The sequence below is a fragment of the Procambarus clarkii genome, chromosome 5 (genome assembly GCF_040958095.1).
Source record: "Procambarus clarkii isolate CNS0578487 chromosome 5, FALCON_Pclarkii_2.0, whole genome shotgun sequence".
In the NCBI taxonomy this organism is placed as follows: domain Eukaryota; kingdom Metazoa; phylum Arthropoda; class Malacostraca; order Decapoda; family Cambaridae; genus Procambarus; species Procambarus clarkii.
This window is the reverse complement of record NC_091154.1, coordinates 16396289-16405969: the sequence shown is the minus strand read 5'-3', so window position 1 is coordinate 16405969 and position 9681 is coordinate 16396289.

Genomic DNA, 9681 nt, shown 5'->3' with positions numbered 1-9681 from the left:
TCATGTACAGTAACCATCATGTAGAGTAACTGTCATGTACAGTAACTATCATGTACAGTAACCATCATGTACAGTAACTGTCATGTACAGTAACCATCATGCACAGTAACTGTCATGTACAGTAACCTCATGTACAGAAACCATCATGTACAGTAACCATCATGTACAGTAACTATCATGTACAGTAACTATCATGTACAGTAACTGTCATGTACAGTAACCATCATGTACAGTAACCATCATGTAGAGTAACTGTCATGTACAGTAACTGTCATGTACAGTAACTGTCATGTACAGTAACTGTCATGTACAGTAACCATCATGTACAGTAACCATCATGTACAGTAACCATCATGTACAGTAACCATCATGTACAGTAACCATCATGTACAGTAACTGTCGTGTACAGTAACTGTCATGTAAAGTAACCATCATGTACAGTAACTGTCATGTACAGTAACTGTCATGTACAGTAACCATCATGTACAGTAACTGTCATGTACAGTAACCATCATGTACAGTAACCATCATGTACAGTAACCATCATGTACAGTAACCATCATGTACAGTAACCATCATGTTCAGTAACCATCATGTACAGAAACTGTCATGTACAGTAACTGTCATGTACAGTAACCATCATGTTCAGTAACCATCATGTAGAGTACCTGTCATGTTCAGTAACCATCATGTACAGTAACCATCATGTAGAGTAACTGTCATGTACAGTAACCATCATGTACAGTAACTGTCATGTACAGTAACCATCATGTACAGTAACTGTCATGTACAGTAACCATCATGTTGAGTAACTGTCATGTACAGTAACCATCATGTACAGTAACCATCATGTACAGTAACTGTCAAATACAGTAACCATCATGTACAGTAACCATCATGTACAGTAACTATCATGTACAGTAACCATCATGTACAGTAACTGTCATGTACAGTAACCATCATGTACAGTAACTGTCATGTACAGTAACTGTCATGTACAGTAACTGTCATGTACAGTAACCATCATGTACAGTAACCATCATGTACAGTAACTGTCATGTACAGTAACTGTCATGTACAGTAACCATCATGTTCAGTAACCATCATGTACAGTAATTGTCATGTACAGTAACCATCATGTACAGTAACCATCATGTAGAGTAACTGTCATGTACAGTAACCATCATGTACAGTAACTGTCATGTACAGTAACCATCATGTACAGTAACTGTCATGTACAGTAACCATCATGTACAGTAACCATCATGTACAGTAACCATCATGTACAGTAACTATCATGTACAGTAACTATCATGTACAGTAACTGTCATGTACAGTAACTATCATGTACAGTAACCATCATGTACAGTAACTGTCATGTACAGTAACCATCATGTACAGTAACTGTCATGTACAATAACCATCATGTACAGTAACCATCATGTACAGTAACCATCATGTACAGTAACTATCATGTACAGTAACTATCATGTACAGTAACTGTCATGTACAGTAACCATCATGTACAGTAACTGTCATGTACACTAACTATCATGTACAGTAACTGTCATGTACAGTAACCATCATGTACAGTAACCATCATGTAGAGTAACTGTCATGTACAGTAACTGTCATGTACAGTAACTGTCATGTACAGTAACTGTCATGTACAGTAACCATCATGTACTGTAACTATCATGTACAGTAACCATCATGTACAGTAACCATCATGTACAGTAACTGTCATGTACAGTAACCATCATGTACAGTAACTGTCATGTACAGTAACTGTCATGTACAGTAACTGTCATGTACAGTAACCATCATGTACAGTAACCATCATGTACAGTAACCATCATGTACAGTAACCATCATGTAGAGAAACTGTCATGTACAGTAACCATCATGCACAGTAACCATCATGTACAGTAACTGTCATGTACAGTAACTGTAATGTACAGTAACTGTCATGTACAGTAACTGTCATGTACAGTAACCATCATGTACAGTAACCATCATGTACAGTAACTGTTATGTACAGTAACCATCATGCACAGTAACCATCATGTACAGTAACTGTCATGTACAGCAACTGTCATGTACAGTAACTGTCATGTACAGTAACTGTCATGTACAGTAACTGTAATGTACAGTAACCATCATGTACAGTAACTGTCATGTACAGTAACCATCATGTACAGTAACCATCATGTACAGTAACTGTCATGTACAGTAACCATCATGTACAGTAACCATCATGTACAGTAATTGTCAGATACAGTAACTGTCATGTACAGTAACTATCATGTACAGTAACCATCATGTACAGTAACTGTCATGTACAGTAACTGTCATGTACAGTAACCATCATGTACAGTAACCATCATGTACAGAAACTGTCATGTACAGTAACTGTCATGTACAGTACCTGTCATGTACAGTAACCATCATGTACAGTAACTGTCATGTACAGTAACTGTCATGTACAGTAACTATCATGTACAGTAACTGTCATGTACAGTAACTGTCATGTACAGTAACCATCATGTACCGCAACTGTCATGTACAGTAACTGTCATGTACAGTAACCATCATGTACAGTAACTGTCATGTACAGTAACCATCATGTACAGTAACCATCATGTACAGTAACTATCATGTACAGTAACTGTCATGTACAGTAACCATCATGTACAGTAACCATCATGTACAGTAACTGTCATGTACAGTAACTGTCATGTACAGTAACTGTCCATTTACAGTTACCATCATGTACAGTAAACCATCATGTACAGTAACGTCATGTACAGTAACATCATGTACAGTAAACTATCATGTACAGTAACTGTCATGTACAGTAACTGTCAGTACAGTAACTGTCATGTACAGTAAACCATCATGTTCAGCAACCATCATGTTCAGTAACTGTCATGTACAGGTAACTGTCATGTACAGTAACTGTCATGTACAGTAACTGTCATGTACAGTAACCCATCATGTACAGTAAATATCCATGTACAGTAACTGTCATGTACAGTAACTGTCAGTACAGTAACTGTCATGTACAGTAACCATCATGTACAGTAACTGTCATGTTGAGTAACTGTCATGTACAGTAACCATCATGTACAGTAACTGTCATATACAGTAACCATCATGTACAGTAACCATCATGTACAGTAACCATCATGTTGAGTAACTGTCATGTACAGTAACCATCATGTACAGTAACCATCATATACAGTAACTGTCACTGTACAGTAACCATCATGTACAGTAACTGTCATATACAGTAACTGTCATGTACAGTAACCATCATGTACAAGTAACCATCATGTACAGTAACTGTCATGTACAGTAACTGTTCATGTACAGTAACCATCATGTTCAGTAACCCATCATGTACAGAATACCAACTCATGTACAGTAAACTGTCATGTACAGTAACCATCATGTACAGTAACTGTCATGTACACTAAACTATCATGTACAGTAAACTGTCATGGTACAGTAACCATCATGTACAGTAACCATCATGTAGAGTAACCTGTCATGTACAGTAACCTGTCATGTACAGGTAACTGTCAGTACAGTAACTGTCATGTACAGTAAACCATCATGTACAGTAACCAATCATGTACAGTAACCATCATGTACAGTAACTGTCGTGTACAGTAACATGTCATGTACAGTAACCATCAATGTACAGTAACTGTCATGTACAGTAACTGTCATGTACAGTAACCATCATGTACCAGTAACTGTCATGTACAGTACCATCATGTACAGTAACTATCATGTACAGTAACCATCATGTACAGTAACCATCATGTACAGTAACCATCATGTACAGTAACTGTCATGTACCAGTAACTGTCATGTACAGTAAACCATCATGTTTCAGTAACCATATAGTACAGTAACTGTCATGTACAGTTAACTATCATGTACAGTAACTGTCATGTCCAGTAACCATCATGTACAGTAACCATCATGTAGAGTAACTGTCATGTACAGTAACTGTCATGTACAGAAACTGTCATGTACAGTAACTGTCATGTACAGTAACCATCATGTACAGTAACCATCATGTACAGTAACTGTCATGTACAGTATCCATCATGTACAGTAACCATCATGTACAGTAACTGTCATGTACAGTATCCATCATGTACAGTAACTGTCATGTACAGTAACTGTCATGTACTGTAACCATCATGTACAGTAACTGTCACGTACAGTAACCATCATGTACAGTAACCATCATGTACAGTAACCATCATGTACAGTAACTGTCATGTACAGTAACTGTCATGTACAGTAACCATCATCTACAGTAACCATCATGTACAGTAACTGTCGTGTACAGTAACTGTCATGTACAGTAACCATCATGTACAGTAACTGTCATTTACAGCAACTGTCATGTACAGTAACCATCATGTACAGTAACTGTCATGTACAGTAACCAACATGTACAGTAACCATCATGTACAGTAACCATCATGTACAGTAACCATCATGTACAGTAACTGTCATGTACAGTAACTGTCATGTACAGTAACCATCATGTTCAGTAACCATCATGTAGAGTAACTGTCATGTTCAGTAACCATCATGTAGAGTAACTGTCATGTACAGTAACCATCATGTAGAGTAACCATCATGTAGAGTAACTGTCATGTACAGTAACCATCATGTACAGTAACTGTCATGTACAGTAACCATCATGTTGAGTAACTGTCATGTACAGTAACCATCATGTTGAGTAACTGTCATGTACAGTAACTGTCAATACAGTAACCATCATGTACAGTAACCATCATGTACAGTAACTGTCATGTACAGTAACCATCATGTACAGTAACCATCATGTACAGTAACCATCATGTTGAGTAACTGTCATGTACAGTAACCATCATGTACAGTAACTGTCATATACAGTATCCATCATGTACAGTAACCATTATGTACAGTAACCATCATGTTGAGTAACTGTCATGTACAGTAACCATCATGTACAGTAACCATCATATACAGTAACTGTCATGTACAGTAACCATCATGTACAGTAACCATCATGTACAGTATCTGTCGTGTACAGTAACTGTCATGTACAGTAACCATCATGTACAGTAACTGTCATGTACAGTAACTGTCATGTACAGTAACCATCATGTACAGTAACTGTCTATACAATAACCATCATGTACAGTAACCATCATGTACAGTAACTGTCATGTACAGTAACTGTCATGTACGAGTATGTCATGTACAGTAACCATCATGTACAGTAACCACCATGTACAGTAACCATCATGTACAGTAACTGTCATGTACAGTAACCATCATGTACAGTAACTATCATGTACAGTAACTGTCATGTTCAGTAACCATCATGTACAGTAACTGTCATGTACACTAACTATCATGTACAGTAACTGTCATGTACAGTAACCATCATGTACAGTAACTGTCATGTACAGTAACTGTCATGTACAGTAACTGTCATGTACAGTAACCATCATGTACAGTAACCATCATGTACAGTAACCATCATGTACAGTAACCATCATGTAGAGTAACTGTCATGTACAGTAACCATCATGTACAGTAACCATCATGTACAGTAACTGTCATGTACAGTAACTGTAATGTACAGTAACTGTCATGTACAGTTACTGTCATGTACAGTAACCATCATGTACAGTAACCATCATGTACAGTAACTGTTATGTACAGTAACCATCATGCACAGTAACCATCATGTACAGTAACTGTCATGTACAGTAACTGTTATGTACAGTAACTGTCATGTACAGTAACTGTCATGTACAGTAACTGTAATGTACAGTAACCATCATGTACAGTAACTGTCATGTACAGTAACCATCATGTACAGTAACCATCATGTACAGTAACTGTCATGTACAGTAACCATCATGTACAGTAACCATCATGTACAGTAATTGTCATATACAGTAACTGTCATGTACAGTAACTATCATGTACAGTAACCATCATGTACAGTAACTGTCATGTACAGTAACTGTCATGTACAGTAACCATCATGTACAGTAACCATCATGTACAGAAACTGTCATGTACAGTAACTGTCATGTACAGTACCTGTCATGTACAGTAACCATCATGTACAGTAACTGTCATGTACAGTAACTGTCATGTATAGTAACTTTCATGTACAGTAACTGTCATGTACAGTAACTGTCATGTACAGTAACCATCATGTACCGCAACTGTCATGTACAGTAACTGTCATGTACAGTATCCATCATGTACAGTAACTGTCATGTACAGTAACCATCATGTACAGTAACCATCATGTACAATAACTATCATGCACAGTAACTGTCATGTACAGTAACCATCATGTACAGTAACCATCATGTACAGTAACTGTCATGTACAGTAACTGTCATGTACAGTAACTGTCATGTACAGTTACCATCATGTACAGTAACCATCATGTACAGTAACTGTCATGTACAGTAACCATCATGTACAGTAACTATCATGTACAGTAACTGTCATGTACAGTAACTGTCATGTACAGTAACTGTCATGTACAGTAACCATCATGTTCAGCAACCATCATGTTCAGTAACTGTCATGTACAGTAACTGTCATGTACAGTAACCATCATGTACAGTAAATATCATGTACAGTAACTGTCATGTACAGTAACTGTCATGTACAGTAACTGTCATGTACAGTAAACATCATGTACAGTAACTGTCATTTACAGTAACCATCATGTACAGTAACCATCATGTACAGTAACTGTCATATACAGTAACCATCATGTACAGTAACCATCATGTACAGTAACCATCATGTTGAGTAACTGTCATGTACAGTAACCATCATGTACAGTAACCATCATATACAGTAACTGTCATGTACAGTAACCATCATGTACAGTAACTGTCATATACAGTAACTGTCATGTACAGTAACCATCATGTACAGTAACCATCATGTACAGTAACTGTCATGTACAGTAACTGTCATGTACAGTAACCATCATGTTCAGTAACCATCATGTACAGAATACCATCATGTACAGTAACTGTCATGTACAGTAACCATCATGTACAGTAACTGTCATGTACACTAACTATCATGTACAGTAACTGTCATGTACAGTAACCATCATGTACAGTAACCATCATGTACAGTAACTGTCATGTACAGTAACTGTCATGTACAGTAACTGTCATGTACAGTTACCATCATGTACAGTAACCATCATGTACAGTAACTGTCATGTACAGTAACCATCATGTACAGTAACTATCATGTACAGTAACTGTCATGTACAGTAACTGTCATGTACAGTAACTGTCATGTACAGTAACCATCATGTTCAGCAACCATCATGTTCAGTAACTGTCATGTACAGTAACTGTCATGTACAGTAACCATCATGTACAGTAAATATCATGTACAGTAACTGTCATGTACAGTAACTGTCATGTACAGTAACTGTCATGTACAGTAACCATCATGTACAGTAACTGTCATTTACAGTAACCATCATGTACAGTATCCATCATGTACAGTAACTGTCATATACAGTAACCATCATGTACAGTAACCATCATGTACAGTAACCATCATGTTGAGTAACTGTCATGTACAGTAACCATCATGTACAGTAACCATCATATACAGTAACTGTCATGTACAGTAACCATCATGTACAGTAACCATCATGTACAGTAACCATCATGTACAGTAACTGTCGTGTACAGTAACTGTCATGTACAGTAACCATCATGTACAGTAACTGTCATGTACAGTAACTGTCATGTACAGTAACCATCATGTACAGTAACTGTCATGTACAGTAACCATCATGTACAGTAACCATCATGTACAGTAACCATCATGTACAGTAACCATCATGTACAGTAACCATCATGTACAGTAACTGTCATGTACAGTAACTGTCATGTACAGTAACCATCATGTTCAGTAACCATCATGTACAGTAACTGTCATGTACAGTAACTATCATGTACAGTAACTGTCATGTACAGTAACCATCATGTACAGTAACCATCATGTAGAGTAACTGTCATGTACAGTAACTGTCATGTACAGAAACTGTCATGTACAGTAACTGTCATGTACAGTAACCATCATGTACAGTAACCATCATGTACAGTAACTGTCATGTACAGTATCCATCATGTACAGTAACCATCATGTACAGTAACTGTCATGTACAGTATCCATCATGTACAGTAACTGTCATGTACAGTAACTGTCATGTACTGTAACCATCATGTACAGTAACTGTCACGTACAGTAACCATCATGTACAGTAACCATCATGTACAGTAACCATCATGTACAGTAACTGTCATGTACAGTAACTGTCATGTACAGTAACCATCATCTACAGTAACCATCATGTACAGTAACTGTCGTGTACAGTAACTGTCATGTACAGTAACCATCATGTACAGTAACTGTCATTTACAGCAACTGTCATGTACAGTAACCATCATGTACAGTAACTGTCATGTACAGTAACCATCATGTACAGTAACCATCATGTACAGTAACCATCATGTACAGTAACCATCATGTACAGTAACTGTCATGTACAGTAACTGTCATGTACAGTAACCATCATGTTCAGAAACCATCATGTAGAGTAACTGTCATGTTCAGTAACCATCATGTAGAGTAACTGTCATGTACAGTAACCATCATGTAGAGTAACCATCATGTAGAGTAACTGTCATGTACAGTAACCATCATGTACAGTAACTGTCATGTACAGTAACCATCATGTTGAGTAACTGTCATGTACAGTAACCATCATGTTGAGTAACTGTCATGTACAGTAACTGTCAAATACAGTAACCATCATGTACAGTAACCATCATGTACAGTAACTGTCATGTACAGTAACCATCATGTACAGTAACCATCATGTACAGTAACCATCATGTTGAGTAACTGTCATGTACAGTAACCATCATGTACAGTAACTGTCATATACAGTATCCATCATGTACAGTAACCATTATGTACAGTAACCATCATGTTGAGTAACTGTCATGTACAGTAACCATCATGTACAGTAACCATCATATACAGTAACTGTCATGTACAGTAACCATCATGTACAGTAACCATCATGTACAGTATCTGTCGTGTACAGTAACTGTCATGTACAGTAACCATCATGTACAGTAACTGTCATGTACAGTAACTGTCATGTACAGTAACCATCATGTACAGTAACTGTCATGTACAATAACCATCATGTACAGTAACCATCATGTACAGTAACTGTCATGTACAGTAACTGTCATGTACAGTAACTGTCATGTACAGTAACCATCATGTACAGTAACCACCATGTACAGTAACCATCATGTACAGTAACTGTCATGTACAGTAACCATCATGTACAGTAACTATCATGTACAGTAACTGTCATGTTCAGTAACCATCATGTACAGTAACTGTCATGTACACTAACTATCATGTACAGTAACTGTCATGTACAGTAACCATCATGTACAGTAACTGTCATGTACAGTAACTGTCATGTACAGTAACTGTCATGTACAGTAACCATCATGTACAGTAACCATCATGTACAGTAACCATCATGTACAGTAACCATCATGTAGAGTA